Source organism: Schistocerca gregaria, chromosome 4 (assembly GCF_023897955.1).
Source record: "Schistocerca gregaria isolate iqSchGreg1 chromosome 4, iqSchGreg1.2, whole genome shotgun sequence".
Taxonomy (NCBI): domain Eukaryota; kingdom Metazoa; phylum Arthropoda; class Insecta; order Orthoptera; family Acrididae; genus Schistocerca; species Schistocerca gregaria.
The window spans coordinates 483,187,397-483,206,951 of record NC_064923.1 but is presented as its reverse complement, the minus strand read 5'-3'; the positions used below and the strand labels follow the sequence as shown (position 1 = coordinate 483,206,951).

The 19,555-nt window shown below is 42.9% G+C and overlaps 1 non-coding gene across 1 annotated transcript; it reads right to left on the bottom strand.

Moving 5' to 3' along the window:
• Positions 1-17,267: 17,267 nt before the first annotated feature.
• Trnas-cga (transfer RNA serine (anticodon CGA)) lies at positions 17,268-17,342 on the bottom strand. The gene has a single exon. It is a non-coding gene; the product is annotated as a tRNA-Ser (tRNA).
• Positions 17,343-19,555: the final 2,213 nt, after the last annotated feature.

Sequence of the window (19,555 nt, the reverse complement as noted above, 5' to 3'; positions counted from 1 at the left end):
TCTCTCTCTCTCACACACACACACACACACACACCATTGTTCAGTTGCAACACACTTCAGAAGCTTTTGCTGTTTTCTCGTCTGTACTGCCACCAGATTATCGAAACCGTTACTTATAAACTCGATGGTTCGGTGGTACTCACAACTTACAAATTATACCTTCTTTGGAATAGGAATTATCACGTTCTTTTTAAAAAGTGAGGATATTTCGATCGTCTCATGTACCCTGCTAGGGGGAATAGTTTTGACCTGGCTGCTTCTCCCAAGGGTCGTAATATTTCTGAGGGAATGTTATTCGGTAGCGTCTGGGGTATTCTATGACGATCCGCGTGCTGTAAGGGAAGCGAATCTGTGATTGCCTTAAAGTGAATGGATGTTATTGTTTGATGATTGATCTGATTGTTGGATATTTTTTTTCTTTACGTGTTACAATTCATTATATCGATTAGATTGACGTACTACAGCTGTATTCTGTAGCACAAGTGAGCTAACCATCAGCGAACAGTCATTATCCAACAAGATGTTGCAGCACCACCATGGGATAAAACTGAGCGATTTTTCTCGGACCAGAGGTTTCCACGCTGGATTGGCAAACAAGGCCCGATTTTCTAGCCTCATCCAACAAGTATGTCATGTATTTTACATACATGCCTACATGAAATTCGAGGATGGACACCACATATTGTTCTTATAGCAATAAGTATTATTCTGTGCAACGAATATTTTGAGTCTATGAGTGCAATACCACTAGAAAATTATTCCATGTGACATTAATGAAGGAAATTATGCGACGAACCCGAACTTTTTTCTATGGAAATTCCAATTATACAAGCTCCCCGTTCACTAGCAGGAGTACCGAAAGGGATACCTAATTTGCGTGGGCTGACAGAAGGCTATACCGGCGATGTCGTTAGCTACACAGTGGGTGCACATTCCCATGGGACACTGCCGAAAGGTTAGCAGACAGAGTGGCGTGCAAACCTACAGCACCAATTCACTCCAGAGAGTCATTAATTAATTAATAAAAGAGAATCTGATTTGTATCGTTTCTGCACTCCCACACCACAAATGTACGTCTGCGGCGGTAACCGTAGGAGTGAAGTGATCTGATTTTCTCTCTGTATGCGATAAGATTCCAATTGCTGGTGTAAGCACAACAGCGAAAGGGAGGGATACCACCAAGACAAGACGAGATCTCACTGGAAACGGCAGATTTTCCTGGCAACGCCACATTCGCTGTTTATTGGCGGATAGCTTAGCATATTGGTCTAAGTTTTAGGTCGTCCATTTGAACACAGGAAACTTCAGTGTCTAGAGAGCAAGTGTGGCAGAGCCGAACAAAGTCACTGAAGTTGTTGCGCGAACACGGCGAGTCGATGTGGACTTTGCCGTCCCGAAAGAAATTTCACGTGGCAGCCAGAGTGGGAAATTTCGTTCGCAACGTGTTTTTGGAGAAGTTGGTTTAGCGAATGAATGAAGTGGGGCCAAAAGGTCTTATTGCGACCCACCGCCTTTTAACGCTTCACTCTACTATCCAGGGAATGTGCAAAGAACGAACCAATGAGTACTCTTAGTACGTGGTGGCCCACAGTTGTGAGGAAAAGCTGCCATCAACATCTATCCTCGGCTGTCATCAGTCACACGTTTTCCAATGCCCGTATCTGTATGGATACACATACGGTGTTTCATCAAACTCTATCTATAATTCATAGAGATATAGTTATTCAAAAATTTCTTCTGTGTGTGTCTGATGATCACTAACAACTGAAACTGATAGTAATGATAAAGATTTTCATGGCAATGACGGTGATATAGATTCATTGTTACAGTGCTATAATATACTGACTTTGAAAAGTACTTTCTGGCAGAGCGTGTTTTTTATTTTATTTTTTATTTACTGTGTATTGTACGAAGAGGCAACATGGGGAGTAAGGAAAGAAAGTTCTACATATATAGCTCTACAGGGGAAAAGCGACATACTGGTAATGAGTTAGTTGCAAGGCCGTGAAGGCCTAAGGGATGCCCGCGGCTGGTGTGCCATCCTCTGCCTTGCTGCGTCATGTGGGTGCAGTATGGAAGGGCATGTGGTCAGCACACTGCTCTCCCTACCGTTTTGCAGACTTTCCATGTCGCGAAGCCGCTACTATTCAGTCAACTAGCTCCTCAGTTCGTGTCATCAAGCTGACTGTACCCTGTACCTGTCCTTCCATCAAGGAAAATCCATGAAGGTTCCGGGAATCGAACCTGGGTCCTCCGCATGGCAGCCATTTACACTGACCACACATCTGCGCAGGCGGACGAGAATGCAATATGGAAGGACTACATTCTGGTTCTGTCACGGGACGGAAAAAAAAATACAGAGTTAAAGAGACTCCAAATTTTTAATAACATCGAAGTTAAAAATGCCGCACAGAATAAATGATTCACATAATTACACTAGACTCTCGCTAATCCGGCCCGCAGTAGTCAGGCCTCTCAGTAATCCGGCGCACATCCAAAAACACGTGCATAATGAATTATCGTGCGCAACAATGCTTAGTTAAACAATGCTTTATATACTGCACTCGAAATTGTAGCTTTCTTTACAGTTCGGAATCATGACTTCTAAAAGGAAACACGTTACGCTAGACCTCAAGCAGAAACTTGAAATTTTAGTTAAGTTAAATCGAGGTTCTCCGCAGAAAGCCATTGCTGCTGAGGTCAATGTTTGACGAGCAACTATGTAAGTAGGCTGTTTAGGTTTTTTTTATTGGTAACGCCGCCGCCACGTAGCGCTCCGTATGAAAATCACTGGCTGTGCCGTGTGCAGTCTGTGGCTGGTTTGCATTGTTGTCTGCCATTGTAGTGTTGGGCAGCGGCAGCTAGCTTTAGCGGCGCGTAGCGTTGCGCAGTTGGAGGTGAGCCGCCAGCAGTGGTGGACGTGGGGAGAGAGATGGCGGAGTTTTGAAATTTGTAAGACTGGATGTCATGAACTACTATATATATTATGACTATTAAGGTAAATACATTGTTTGTTCTGTATTAAAATCTTTCATTTGCTAACTATGCCTATCAGTAGTTAGTGCCTTCAGTAGTTTGAATCTTTTATTTAGCTGGCAGTAGTGGCGCTCGCTGTATTGCAGTAGCTTGAGTAACGAAGATTTTTGTGAGGTAAGTGATTTGTGAAACGTATAGGTTAATGTTAGTCAGGGCCATTCTTTCGTAGGGATTTTTGGAAGTCAGATTGCGTTGCGCTAAAAATATTGTGTGTCAGTTTAAGCACAGTCGTGTATAATTTTTCTAAGGGGACGTTTCATAACTATTTATGACATCAAAAAGAAGAAGACGTTATTCGACAATACTCAACACAAATGGGTAGTGAGTTTGGAAAACAGAAGGTAATTCGAAAGAGTGAGAATGAAGAACTGGACGAAGCTCTTTATTGATGGGTCATACAACAACGCAGTAAAGGAATTCCATTCAGTGGCCCAATTAGAAAGGAAAAAGCAGCTGCATTTAGCAAACAACTTGGCGGTAGCAATGTGTTTGCAGCGAGCGGAGGTTGGCTATCAAACTAGAAAAAACAACATGGCATTCGGCAGCTGACAGTCAATGGGGAAAGTCGCTCAGCTAACCATAAGGATGCTGATGAGTTTGTAAGCAAGATACGGAAGATAATAGAGGAAGAAGATTTAACTGCTGATGCCTTGTATAATACTGATGAAACAGGACTCTTTTACAAGAGGCTTCCTTCAAAAACATTAGCTGCCAAGAACGAGAAGGAATCTCGTGTTTACAAGCAACAGAAACAGAGCATAACATTAATGTCGTGTTGTAATGCAAATGGGAGTCACACACTACCGCTTACGGTGATTGGAAAATCCCAACATCCACGTTGTTTTAAACACACTGACATGAATACTCTATCAGTGCAGTACTGCGCTCAGAGGAGAGTGTGGATGGATGCACAGACAGACAAAATACTCTCGGTGGTTCCATGAAAAGTTTATACCAGCAGTGAAAAAGAGCTACAGAAGGAAAAGCTTCAACTGAAAGCTATCCGTATAAATGACAATGCTCTCAGTCATCCTTCAGATGTTTCTCTAAAGTCCGATGGTAAACATGTACAAGCACTCTTCCTCCCACCCAATGTGAGAGACCTAATTCAACCCATGGACCAAGGAATTTTGGAACCAATTAAAACGTCATTCCCGTGCGACTGCTACGGTCGCAGGTTCGAATCCTGCCTCGGGCATGGATGTGTGTGATGTCCTTAGGTTAGTTAGGTTTAAGTAGTTCTAAGTTCTAGGGGACTGATGACCACAGCAGTTGAGTCCCATAGTGCTCAGAGCCATTTGAACCATTTTTGAAAACGTCATTATCGACATTCAGTTCTCGTCTCCTTGCTGAATGAAAGTGAAAACGACTCTATCGACACTATGCTGAAATCGTGGAAAGCAATTGACATATTTGATGTTGTTCTCTAAGCAGCCGAAGCATGGGATAAAGTGGAGATCGTTACCATAATGAAGCGCTGGAGAATATTGTGGCCATCCATTGATGACGAGTTGGATCGAGTAGTGAGTGACAGCGATGAGCCAGTCAATTCGGAATTATCAGTTACTTTGTACACTGACATGTTCCACAACCTTCCAGGAGGAGAAGAAATTGATGATGAAGATGTTACTAAATGGCCGAATGAGGAAAAATGTGATACGGACAAAACTTTAAAAGATGAAGAAATGTAGATATAATCAAAAGCGTGCCAGAAAGTAATGATGAAAGTGATGAAGAAGAGGACACAGGAGGACAGAGGGCATGAAGATTTCTCACACTGCTGGTGCTGAAGTACCGGAGTCTTCGTGGAGTATATTATGCAACAACCAGACATATGCAGTACCGATGTAATGCATGTAAAGCGGTTACGTGGTTATGCATTGCATCGTCACGCATCATAATTGCGCAGTTAAAAATTAGTGACGTATTTCATAGTGAATGATACGACGGTATAATTATGTACAGTATACACTCAAGGACTAAGTTTTCTTTGAAAATTAATGTATTTTTGGATTTAATAAATTATATCCTCTATGTTTTAAAATTGTATCCCTCAGTTTAATAAAGTACAGTACACTATATCCTCAATGTATTCAAAATAAATAAAAAACAAAATAAGTGAACACAATAAATTTCAGACACTCAATAACCCGGCACCCATTTGTGCCAGAAATGGCCGGATTAGCGAGAGTCTAGTGTATATATATAATTATATTACAACACAAAAATCTCGGAAAAATTCGAAAACTAAAACTTTAAATATTTGCGCAGTGGTGCTGTGGATGCTCATCCGTTATGACTGTCCAGTCACAGAGGTAACCGGTTGCTGAAGACCAATGTAGAAACAGCGAATCGAAATGTGAAGAAAAATGGTTGTATTGCATACATGAAATACACTTTGTGATAAAAGTATACAGACACCCCCAAAAACATACGTTTTTCATATTAGGTGCATTGCGCTGCCACCTACTTCCAGGTATTTCGTATCAGCGACCGCAGTAGTCATTAGACATCGTGAGAGAGCAGAATGAGCCGGCCGGCGTGGACGTGCGGTTCTAGGCGCTGCAGTCTGGAACCGAGCGACCGCTGCGGTCGCAGGTTCGAATCCTGCCTCGGGCATGGATGTGTGTGATGTCCTTAGGTTAGTTAGTTTTAATTAGTTCTAAGTTCTAGGCGACTGATGACCTTAGAAGTTAAGTCGCATAGTGCTCAGAGCCATTTGAACCAAGAGCAGAATGAGGCGCTCCACGGAACTCACGGACTTTGAACGGGGTCAGGTGATCGGTGGTCACTTGTGTCATACGTCTGTACGCTACATTTCCACACTCCTAAACATCCCTAGGTCCATTGTTTCCAATGTGATAGTGAAGTGAAAATATGAAGGGACACGTACAGCACAAAAGCGTACAGGCCGACCTCGTCTGTTGACTGACAGAGATCGCCGACAGTTCAAGCGGGTAGTAATGTATAATAGGTAGACATCTATCCAGACCATCACACAGGAATTCCAAACTGCATCAGGATCCACTGCAAGTAATATGGCAGTTAGGCAGGAGGTGAGAAAACTTGGATTTCTTGGTCGAGCGGCTGCCCATAAGTCACACATCACGCCAGTAAATGCCAAACGATGCCTCGCATGGCGTAAGGAGCGTAAACATTGGACGATTGAACAGTGGAAAAAGGTTGTGTGGAGTGACTAATCACGGTACACAATGTGGCGATCCGATGGCAGGGTGTGGGTATGGCGAATGTCCGGTGAATGTCATCTACCAACGTGTGTAGTACCAACAGTCAAATTCGGAGGCGATGGTGCTGTGGTGTGGTCGTGTTTTTTATGGAGGGGGCTTGCACCACTTGTTGTTTTGCGTGATACTATCAGAGCACGGGCCTACATTGATGTTTTAAGCACCTTCTTGCTTCCCACTGTTGAACAGTGATTCGGGGATGGCGATTGCATCTTTCAAGACGACCGAGCACTTGTTCATAATGCACGTCCTGCAGCGGAGTGGTTACACGACAATAGCATCCTTATAATGGACTGGCCTGAAAAGACTCCTGACCTGAATCCTATAGAATACCTCTGGGATGTTTTGGAAGGCCGAATTCGTGCCAGGCCTCACCGACCGACATCGATACCTCTCCTCAGTGAAGCACTCCGTGAAGAATGGGCTGTGATTCCCCAAGAAACCTTCCAGCACCTGATTGAACGTATACCTGCGAGAGTGGAAGCTGTCATCAAGGCTAAGGGTTGGTCAACACCATATTGAATTCCAGCATTACCGATAGCGGGCACCACGAATTTGTAAGTCATTTTCATCCAGGTGTCCGAATGCTTTTGATCATATAGTGTATGAATAACAAACACTCCTCGACGAACAATCAGTAAAACTGTTCTGGGTCCTTACGTATGCTCAGAATTTTAATGGCAAAATTAATCGACTGTACTACTTACAGATGCAGAGCTGAGATGGCATTCTGATGGCTGACGCAGTTTCTTATTTGCATCTCATCCTCCTCCGCTCATCCACCAAAAAGTACTCTGCTGTCACCATTACTTTTATCATACCGCAGACGCCTAAGATTTTGATGACAGTACCACAAATAAAATATTTAAAATGTTTTACTATAATAATAATAGTTTGTGTACATAAGTTCTCATTAAACTTGTTTAGCTTGACTAGCAAAACTTGGAAATTTGTGGTAAGGTCTTATGGGACCAAACTGCTGAGGCCATCGGTCCCTAAGCTTACACACTACGTAATCAGACTTAAATTTACTTTGCTAAGGACAACACACACACCCACCCATGCCCGATGGAGGACTCGAACCTCCGATGGGGAGGGCCGCACGGACTGACTTGCAAGAAATTGCAGTTCACAACAGTATATCAGTTTAAAGATGAAAAGGCTGTGTATGCTGACCTACGTACTACAACTTCAGGACACGATGAAAGAAATATGGTGAAACTCTTTTACTAATGCTAAGTGTCCCTTTCGCCTTAGCACGTTGGCTTTGTGTCTCCCTGCTTCCGTACCGTGCCAGTCCGACACAGAGCTTCTGGAGGAGGAATGAGCGTCTGTCTGTCTGTCTCTCTCTCTCTCTCTCTCTCTCTCTCTCTCTCTCTCTCTCTTTTCTGGCCTTGCGCAGCCCGACTTACCTTCATCCACCCTGTATTAAAAAAAAAAAGAAAATCAGAACTCGCTCCAGTACAGTCTGAGTGTTTGGTAGTGTAGTATGGCTTGATGTAGTGTTCCCTACTCAAACTTCTAGGTAGACAATGCTGGAACCAAAGATGGTAGGTATCCTGATGGCGTGGTCGAACCATCTTTTTTGTATGCATTGTGGAGCGCATTTGCTACCCGTTCATTCACCCAGCGCCTGCTTCGAACTTCAGGTCAAGGAGAGCAGTGTTGGTATTGTGCTTCTTGAGGCTTCATAGGTAAACTGTAGTGGTTTCTTTTAAGCGCTCCATTGGTTTCCAGACAAAGGTCCATGACCGTTATGCAGCCTTCTCGAAGTTCAAGCTCTAAATTGTAGATTTTTTTAGTGAACATGTTAGTCTTCCGGCGTTTGAGTAGGTTACTATTTATTTCGGGTGGAAATGCGTGTGGAAAATCTTATGTTTATGTATCTTCCTTTGTGAACCGCATTTTGCTACTGAGGTCTTCAGCCAAGCACCTGGTCTTCACTCAGCGTCTCACTATGGTAGAACGATTATAAAATGATTGCATGTGCTACTGTGGCCCTCAGCAGAACAAACTGCTATACCCTGTTTTTAGCATGACAGAATCATAATGAAATGATTGTGTGTGTTACGATAAGCACGATGATATACAATTCAGGCGTGTAAGCTTGTGTTTTTGAATAGTTCTCTTTGTGAATTGCACTTCAACTATGAGCCATGATCGAACCTAGTAGTGATTACTTTATAGTTCTTTGTTTTTGGACTTTTATCAGATAAATGTTAGAATTTTGTTTCACCAGTATATCATTGGAAACTTCACCTTTTTCAGTAAACGCTTTGTACATATTTTCTTCTCTACGGCCGCTTTCGAGATTGCGGATGTAGTACACATGATTACAAATGCAATCACACCCCGCCATCATCTTCTGTGTCCCAACATCTGGTGCGTGCTAAAGTTCAGTAATTTAGTGAGAATCTACCAGTGGATGTTTGAGCAAATTGATGTTTCCTTGGGGAACCCACGCATAATTGTAGATTCCTCACATCCGACCAGCGCCTTCAGAGGCTGAATGAATCAAAGTTTGTCTGTCTAATTACAGTTTATGGGATCACAATTATCGTTCATATTTCTTAGGTGCTGAATAATTAAAAGAAGGAACGTAACTTCGTAGTATGTCATATTTGGTTTTTCCTGGAATAATAAAAAGGTTCAAATATAATGAAGTCATTTTAGATGCTAATTAACATGAGTCACTTCTTTCCCGATCATGTCCTCCCTGTAACTTCAAAGTATGTCACTATTTGTTAAGATAAAAAGGGTAGTACAAATTTTATAAGGGGCTGATTACCTGTATTACAGAGACACAGAGAATCTCGCACTTTTACGATGCGTTTTAACCAGCCATTACATGCTTGTAATTATTAATGCAGATTAACATCCACGTTACCTGTCCCATAATTAAATAATGTATTAATTATCATTTCACATATGTAATTTTGTCAAGCGTTTGTTTCTGATCTGAAATCTCTGCAGTGTATGTCTGGAAATTGTCAAAGTGAGTGACCTCAGATGATCTTGGCAGCAAATATAGCGAAAATCAAAGTAAGACAGCAGTGATAGCACACATCAAGGTGTGCAGTCTAATGTGATACAGCCTTTCCACTTTAGATTCTTTAATATTTCTCATAAACGCCACAACAGCAGTGAAGATTCAACACGTCATTTACATGTTAAAAGGTCAATTAAAATCTTCAAAGAACATAAGAAATGGCTATGATACATTGGTATTGGGCAGGAAGGAAAACTAGCGAAACGGAACGAAGGTTGTCACTTGGAATGTGTTCGGCCAAAAACCGCTATACCTGACGGGGGAAAAAGAAAGGTTCAAATGGCTCTGAGCACTATGGGACTTAACATCTGTGGTCATCAGTCCCCTAGAACTTAGAACTACTTAAACCTAACTAACCTAAGGACATCACCCACATCCATGCCCGAGGCAGGATTCGAACCTGCGACCGCAGCAGTCGCGCGGTTCCGGACTGAGCGCCTAGAACCGCTAGACCACCGCGGCCGGCGGTAAAAAAAAAAAAAAAAAAAAAAAAAACAGTTGCTGTGATCATGTTGTAGTGTAGAAATGTTAGTTAATCATGAAAATAGTGAAGTTAGGTATGCTCGTCAATGGCTTGTCGTACACTCGTGAGTTGTGGCTGGTCAAACTAACGGAATGTAGTTCAGTGAAACCCGCGTTTTCATGACTTCTGTGAGGCTTGGCAATTCGGCTCGGGCCTAGCTCCTATTTAGCGGTGGCGCGCTTACCAAATTCAACGCACGCCATCGGAGATTGGAGGCGGCCATTGCATATATCAGACTCTGCTCCCCGAGACTCGGAGGCTGTACCACTCTGGGTCGGCCGCCAGGACTGAAGACCGCCAGAGCCGAAGTCTCGAAGATTCCTCCTCTCAGAGCCTCCAACGAGGACATACTTCCAGCCCCCTCAGCGCCTGGTACAAAAAAATTTTCATACTTTCTATCTCAGGTTCCCTTGGCCTTTCTAAGAAAAGAGCATGGGCTGCTTAGTCCAAACTAAATCGTTTCCACATGAACTGTGGTGAGTGATCAGTCAGATTTTACCATCCGCGAGTGGAAAACTTTATTCTTTATCGAACTGTGTGGCGCCAGTGTGTAGTGACTGTAACTATCTTATAAGCCCTGGAATGCGACCACCGGCGTCGTCTTGCCACACAGCCGTAGCGTCTGTAGCAAGTCGTGCCGGCTGTTTACGAAAATAGCTCCTAGATTTGTAACTGACTTGTTGCCGGGCAGACAAAATGAGAAGGCGTATCTCACGGTACCGTTTTGGACCGTCGTGGGGCCGACTCGCCGCACACACCGTGAATAATTACTCAATTTTTAAAGGGTAAACCCCTCCAGCCTTGCAGGAATAACCAGCTTGTTGTGAACAGGCGACAAAAGGACACCCCGCGGCTCATTTCTGACGGGTTTAAAAGAGAGAAAGCGGTTCCACGCAAGCGGTATGCACTCATCCCAAAAGCTAAGAAGAGAACGAGGAACTATTTACTTCTTGATGGACAGAAATTGCTCAACCATGGCTTCACAGTGAGATGTCAAGCAGTTATTACTGTCATTTAAGATGGAAATTCTCATCCTTTCCCTATAACAGTAGTGTAAGTAGCATAACATGAAACAAGCCAGTCAGTTAATTGATAGTCTGACAGACTTGTTTCGAAGGTATTTCTAAGAAAATTTGAGAAGTTGATGTGTCTTGCAGAAGCTTTAACAACTGCAATAGCAACAAAAATAATTTACACGGTATACTGCAGAAGCGTGCACTGACGGTTATCAGCGCTTCACTCACCTCTGCAATTGTGAACGCACGTCTGCAGACAGAGACTATTTGAGTGTGTGAGTGGGGGGCGAATGCCTTTTCTAGTCGCTTCCATTTCCGTTTGAACAAGTCAGTATTTTAATAATCGGCCAGTCTTTCCCATTCCGTCGTGCTTGACTAAACTTCTTGTGTTTTGCCAGTTTATATCTGTGGGCTCACGACCCGAGTCGGATTTGTTGCTAAAAGCACGTGTGGTCAGCCTGTGAATGGGCGACTTTTCCTGGCAGGAAAGTCGTCTACAAGAGGTGGAAAGAACACAAGCGCAACCATATGGCCTAACTCTTTGGTGAACAACTGAAATATCCTGTATTAAACAGAGATTCCGGTCGTGTGTAAAGTACACTAGCGGCCAGACACAATCAATATCTTTACTGTGCGATACAAATCTTAATGTTACCCATGACAGCGCCACTAAAGCGGAGTCATTAAACGCAGTTTTCCCGATTCCCCTAAACAAAGAAGACGAAGCAAATGCTTCAGAATGTGAATCAAGAACAACTACCAACATGAGTAACTTAGAAGGGTGTATTCTCGGTGTCACGAAGCAGCTTAAAGTACTTAATAAAGACTTGCAGTCCAGGTAGCATACTAGTTAGGTTCCTTGTAAAGTATGCCGATAAAATAGCCCCATACTTAGCATTTATATACAACCGCTAGCTCGACGGAAAATCCGTACCAAAAGACTGGCAAAACTCAAATGTCACACCAGTCATTAAGAAAGGAAATAGGAGTAATCTGCTGAATTACACACCAATATCACTGACGTAGATTTGCAGGAGGGTTTTGGAATATATACAGCATTCGAACATTATGAATTTCCTCAAAAGTAACGGTCTATTGACACACAGTTCGGATGGATTCAGAATATGTAGTTATTGTGGAACGCAACTGTCTCTTTATTCTCATGAAGTACTGAGTGCTATCGACAGGGGATCTCAAACTGATTCCATATTTCTAGATTTCCGGAAGGTTTTTGATACCGTTACTCACAAGCGACCTCTAATCGGATTGTCTGCCTATGGAGCATAGCTTCAGTTGCGTGACTGATTTCGTGGTGTCCTGTCGTAAAGGCCATAATACGTAGTAATCGACGGAAAATAATCGAGTAAAAAAGAAGTGATATCCGGGGTTCCCCAAGGGAATGTTATAGGTTCTCTGCTGTTCCTGATCTATATGAACGATTTAGGAGACAACCTGAGCAGCCCTCTCAGATTGATTGCAGATGGTGCTGTCATTCACCATAAACTCATCAGAAGATCAAAATCAATTGCAAAATGGCTTAGACAAAATATCTGTGTGGTGCGAAAAGTGGCAATTACAACTGAATAAGGAAAAATGCAAGGTCATCCAAGTAAGTACAAAAAGATATCCGTCATATTGCGGCTACACGGTGAATCAAACAAATTTAAAGACAGCCTGTGTAACTAAATAGCTAGGAATTACAATTACGAACAACTTAAATAACGACGACATAGATAACATTGTGGGGAAGGCAAACCAAAAGCCCGCCGCTGTGAGCGAGCGGTTCTAGGCGCTTCAGTCCGGAAATGCGCTGCTGTTACGGTCGCAGGTTCGAATCCTACCTCGTGCATGGATGTGTGTGACGTCCTTAGGTTAGTTGGATTTAAGTAGTTCTAAGTTCTAGGGGACTGATGAACTCAGATGTTAAATCCCATAGTGCTTAGAGCTATTTGAACCATTTTTGAAGGCAAACTAAAGACTGGGTTTTATTGGCAGAACACTAAGAAGATGCAACAGATCTGCTAAGGAGACTGCCTACACTATGCTTGTTTAATCTCTGCTAAAGTGTTTACCAGACAGGATTGATAGAGGACATCTAAAAACCTCGAAGAGGGGCAACCAGCTTCTTATCATCGCGAAGCAGGAGAGAAAGTGTCACGAATTGATAAGCGTGCTAGATGCGCAATCGTTAAAATAAAGGAATTTTTCATTACGACAATATCTTCTCACGAAATTTCAGTCACCAACTTTCTCCTCTGAATGTTAAAATATTTCATTGTGGCATGGCATCCTACACAGGGAGAAATGATAGTTGTAATAAAATAAGAGAAGTCAGAACTCGTACAGAAAGATTTAAGTGCTGATTTTTCCCACGCACTGTTAGAGAGTGGTTCGGCAGAGAAATGGTTTGAAGGTGGTTCGAAGAACACTCTTCCAGGAATTTAAGAGTGAATTACGGATTAGAGATGTACAGGGTGTCCGAAAAGTATTTCGCTGATTACATAAATTGATAATTCAAGCTACAAGTAAGATACAAATACGAAATTGATGTCTAATTGTTTACAAACTATCAAAGTTTTATTCACACATCAGTAAACTTCCACATGCGTATCCTTGATAGCACGTAGCACATCTAGGTGATATTTAATTTCCGTCCACACATTAGCCAACATCACTGGAGGGATCGATTCAACGACTGTGGTTATCCGTTGCCGCAGGGTTTCAGGATCTGGTACACGTGTTCGGTAGACCTCGTCCTTGACATAGCCCCATAAAAAGAAGTCTAATGGGGTTATGTAAGGAGAGCGTGGAGGCCAAACCATTGGCCCATCACGACCAATCCATCGCCCAGGAGAGGTCATATCGAGACAGGCACGGACATCCAAATCCCAATGAGGCGGTGCACCGTCTTGCTGAAACAGGATATCGGGGTGATACTGAAGCAGCTGAGGAACAGCATACAGTTGCAACATGTCCAGATACATTGCAGATGTGATGGTAGCCTCAGCGAAGAAGAATGGCCCTATAATTCGATCGTGCAATAGCGCGCACCAAACATTCATCTTTGGACTGCCTCTGGTACAATCCTTGACCTCGCCAGGGGGCTGTGAACCCCAAATGCCCACATTATGGCAATTCACTACTCCATTAACAAGAAAGGTAGCTTCGTCGGAAAAGGCAATTCGTCTGAGATAGCCATCATCGTCCTCAATACGTGACAGCATTTCGACCGCAAAGTCATATCGACGTGTACTGTCATTGGGCAACAAGGCCTGAATGATTTGTATGCACGAAACAATAAACGTTTGTGTAAAATGTCATGGAGAGAGCTTTTTGGCATCTGTAATTCACGTGAGGCCCTGCGCACCGATTTCTTCGGATTTCGCAGAAAAGACTGCCTTACAGCTTCCACCCTGTCGGCCGAGGTTCTTGGTCGACCAGACCTCGGAAGGTCAGCAACCGATCCTGTGGTCTTGAACCTCTCCTACCAGGCTTTAATGCTCTTGACATCAGGTGGACTTCTTCCAAATGTTGTCTGGAAGGGTCTCTGCACTGTGGTTGGTAATCGTGTCTCATGGTACCACAGGACACACTGTGCCTTCTCCTGATTGGTTAACATGGCTTCTTGGGCACTGCACCTCATCCACTACTTACGTACTGCGAACCTAAAACAGAAAAAAATTTTGATAGTTGTAAACAATTCGACACAAGTTTCATATTTGTATCTTACTTCTAGCCTGAGTTATCAATTTATGTAATCAGGGAAAGACTTTTCGGACACCCTGTAGATGTAGATCTTGCAGATGTATATATATTTTATAACTTTGTAGAACTTCTCGCCGTTTTCGAGACTTTAAGTTCCACACTACTGTGGGAATATTTTACGAATGTCACCCGAGAACCAAGGAAATTTACGTACATTAGCTGTACAGTATGATCCGTATGCCCTTATGTGATGCGACATTAATGTCACCAGATGGCACACCAGTATAAAAGGAGGCTGGAAGTATGTGTTGTAAGTAGGGAAGTAGTAACAGCAGAATGGGTCGGTACTGAGAGTGAGTAACAAATCCATTAACGGCATTTCAACCCCTCTAAAGCTTCCCAAGTCGGCTGTCGATGATGTAACTGTGAAGTGGAAACGCGGAGGGATGGCCACAGCTAAACTAACACCAGAAAGGTTTCGCGTACAGAAGGTGAGGGACCGTTGAGCATTGCGGAAGGAATCATTCATGAGTTCCCAAATGCTGTCATCAGTCCAGGTAGCAGAATGACTGTGCCTGATGTTGTTGCGGTCTTCAGTCCTGAGACTGGTTTGATGCAGCTCTCCATGCTAATCTATCCTGTGCAAGCTTCTTCATCTCCCAGTACCTACTGCAACCTTCATCCTTCTGAATCTGCTTAGTGTATTCATCTCTTGGTCTCCTTCTACGATTTTTACCCTCCACGCTGCCCTCCAATACTAAATTGGTGGTACCTTGATGCCTCAGAACATGTCCTACCAACCGATCCCTTTTTCTAGTCAGGTTGTGCCACAAACTTCTCTTCTCCCCAATCCCATTCAGTACCTCCTCATATGTGATCTACTAACCTAATCTTCAGCATTCTTCTGTAGCACCACATTTCAAAAGCTTCTATTCTCTTCTTGTCCCAACTATTTATAATCCATGTTTCACTTCCATACATGGCTACACTCCATACAAATACTTTCAGAAACAACTTCCTGACACTTAAATCTGAACTCGATGTTAACAAATTTCCCTTCTTCAGAAACGCTTTCCTTGCCATTGCCAGTCTACATTTTAAATCCTCTCTACTTCATCCATCATCAGTTATCTTGCTCCTCAAATAGCAAAACTCCTTTGATACTTTAAGTCTGTCATTTCCTAATCTAATTGCCTCAGCATCACCTGACTTAATTCGACTGCATTCCATTATCCTCGTTTTGCTGTTGTTGATGTTCATCTTATATCCTCCTTTCAAGACACTATCCATTCCGTTCAACTGCTGTTCCAAGTCCTGTGCTGTCTCTGACAGAATTACAATGTCATCGATGTACCTCAAAGTTTTTATTCCTTCTTCATGGATTTTAATACCTACTCCAAATTTTTCTTTTGTTTCGTTTACTGCTTGCTCAATATACAGATTGAATAACATCGGGGAGAGGCTACAACCCTGCCTCACTTCCTTTCCAACCACTGCTTCCCTTTCGTATCCCTCGACTCTTATAACTGCCATCTAGTTTCTGTGCAAATTGCAAATAGCCTTTCGCTCCCTGTATTTCACCCCTGCCACCTTCAGAATTTCAAAGAGAGTATTCCAGTCAACATTGTCAAAAGCTTTCTCTAAGTCTACAAATGCTAAAAACGTAGGTTTGTCTTTCCTTGATCTAGCTTCTAAGGTAAGTCGTAAGGTCAGTATTGCCTCACGTGTTCCAATATTTCTACGAAATCCAACTGATCTTCCCCGATGTCGGCTTCTACTAGTTTTTCCATTCGTCTGTAAAGAATCCGCGTTAGTATTTTGCAGCCGTGACTTACTAAACTGATAGTTCGGTAATTTTCACATCTGTCAATACCTGCTTTCTTTGCGTAGTTGAAAAGGACGGGTACAATGTTCGAGCAGTTCATCATAACCTACACGTTTCTGTGGCTGAAGCCAATCAACACTTGAGGTGGTGAAAAGAGCGACGTCACTATGTGGTTAGTGACTGGATGGTGATGGTGTTTGATTTGTGGGGCGTTCAACTGCGTGGTCACCAGCGCCCGTGCAAAGTCCCAATTTTTTTCACAGTCCAATTTGCACACCGTCCGATCGAGCCACTGTCACGAATGATGATGATGATGATGAAATATTGAGGACAACACAAACACCCAGTCCCCGAGCAGAGAAAATCCCCAACCGGGCCGGGAATCGAGCCCAGGACCCCGTGATCCAGAGACAGATGAGTGTCTGGAAACGAGTGATGAATTACGCTGTACATCTACATCTACGTCTACATAATTACTTTACTATTTACATTAAAGTGCCTGGCAGAGGGTTCAATGAACCACCTTCAAGCTGACTCTCTACCGTTCCACTCTCGAACGGCACGCGAGAAAAACAAGCACTTAAATTTTTTTGTGTGAGCCCTGGTTTCTCTTATTTTACCGTGATGATCATTTCTCCCTATGTAGGTGAGTGCCAACAGAATGTTTTCACAATCGGGGGAGAAAACTGGTGACTGAAATTTCATGAAAAGATCCCGTCGCTACGAAAAACACCTTTGTTTTAATGATTGCCACTCCAATTTACGTATCATGTCTGTGACACTATCTCCCCTATTTCTCGATAATACAAAACGAGCTGCACTTCTTTGTACTGTTTCGATATCAAACTTCCTGGCAGATTAAAACTGTGTGCCCGACCGAGACTCGAACTCGGGACCTTTGCCTTTCGCGGGCAAGTGCTCTACCAACTGAGCTACCGAAGCACGACTCACGCCCGGTACTCACAGCTTTACTTCTGTCAGTATCCGTCTCCTACCTTCCAAACTTTACAGAAGCTCTTCTGCGAAACATGCAGAACTAGCACTCCTGAAAGAAAGGATACTGTGGAGACATGGCTTAGGCACAGCCTAGGGGATGTTTCCAGAGTGAGATTTTCACTCTGCAGCGGAGTGTACGCTGATATCATTCGTCAGTCCCACCTGATGCGGATCCCACACCGCACAGCAATACTCCAGAATAGGGCGGACAAGCGTGGTGTAAGCAGTCTCTTTTGTAGACCTGCTGTACCTTCTAAGTGTTCTGCCAATAAAGCGCAGCCTTTGGTTTGCTCTACCCACAATATTCTCTATGTGATCGTTCCAATTTAGGTTCTTTGTAATTGTAATCACTAACTATTTAGTTGAATTTACAGCCTTCAGATTTATGTGACTTATCGTGCAATCGAAATTTAGCTGATTTATCTTAGTACTCATGTGAATAACTTCACACTTTTCCTTATTCAGGGTCAATTGCCACCTCTCGCACCATACAGATATCTTATCTAAATCATTTTGCAAGTCGTTTTGATCATCTGATGACTTTACAAGACGGTAAATGACAGCATCATATCCAAACATTCTAAGACGGCTGCTCAGATTGTCTCTTATGTGGTTAACATAGATCAGGAACAATAGAGGGCCTATAACACTTCCTTGGAGAACGCCTGATATTACTTCTTTTTACTCGATGACTTTCCGTCTATTAGTACGAACTGTGACCTTTCTGACAGGAAATCACGAATCCAGACGCACAGCTGAGGCGGTACTCCGTAGGCACGCAGTTTGGTTAGAAGACGCTTGTGAGGAACGGTGTCGAAAGCCTTCTAGAAATCTAAAAAGAAAAAGGAATCAATTTGACATCCTCTGTCGACGGCACTTTTTACTTCAAGAGTATAAAGAGCTAGTTCTATTTCACAATAACGATATTTTCTGAAACCGTGCTGACTATATGTGAATAAATCGTTTTCTTTGAGTTACTTCATAACGTTCAAATACAGTATATGTTCTAAAACCCTACTGCAAATCGACGTTAGTGATATAGGCCTGTAATTCAGCGGATTACTCCTATTTCCCTTTTTGGGTATTGGAATGACTTGAGGAATTTTCCAGTCTTGAGGTACGGATCTTTCTGTGTGCGAGTGGTTGTTGTACATAATAGCTAAATAAGGAACTATTTTATCAGCGTACTCTGAGAGGAACCTGACTCGTATACATTCTGGACCGGAGGCCTTCTAAATCGTTCCAGGCAAATGCCGCGGTGGTTCCTTTGAAAGGGCACGGCCGACTTCCTTCCCCATCCTTACCTAATCCGATGAGACCGATGACCTCGCTGTCTGGTCTCCTCCCCCAAACAACCCAACAACCCAACCCGGAGGCCTTGGCTTTATTTAGTGATTGAAGCTGCTTCGTAACTCCGAGGATATCTAATTCTATGTTTGTCATCTTGGCAGTTGTTCTTGGTTGGAATTCAGGAATATTTACTTCGTCTTCTTCGGTGAAGGAGCTTCGGAAAACCGTGTTTAATGACTCTGCTTTAGTGGCACTGTCATGAGTGACTTCACCGTTGTAATTGCGCAATGAATGTATTGATTGTGTCTTGCCACTGGTGTGCTTTATGTATGACGAGAATCTCTTTGGGTTTTCTGCCAGATTTGGAGACAGAATTACATTGTGGAAATTATTAAAAGCATCTCACATTGAAGTACGGTCCATATTTCGAACCCCTGTAAAACTTTACCAATCTTGGGGATTTTGCGTTCTATTAAATTTGCATGCTTTTTTCGTTGCTTCTGCAGCAACGATCTGACCTGTTTTGTGCACCACGGGGGATGAGTACCGTCACTTATTAATTTATGTGGTATATATCTCTCAATTGCTGTGGATGCTATCTCTTTGAAAACATTCCACAACTTTCATACACTTACATGATCAGATCGGAAGGAGCGAAGGCTGTGTCTTAAAAAGGCTTTAAGAGCATTTTTACCAGCTTTTTTTTTTAAAAAAATAGATAAACTTTGCGTTTCTTTTTGATGGTTGTAGGTGTTATGGTATTCAGCCTAGCAGCAACTGCCTTGTGGTCGCTAATCCCTGTATTCGTCATAGTACTATTTGTCCAAGGTTATTTGTTGTGGCAGTCCGATGGAAAGGTTAGTGTTTGAC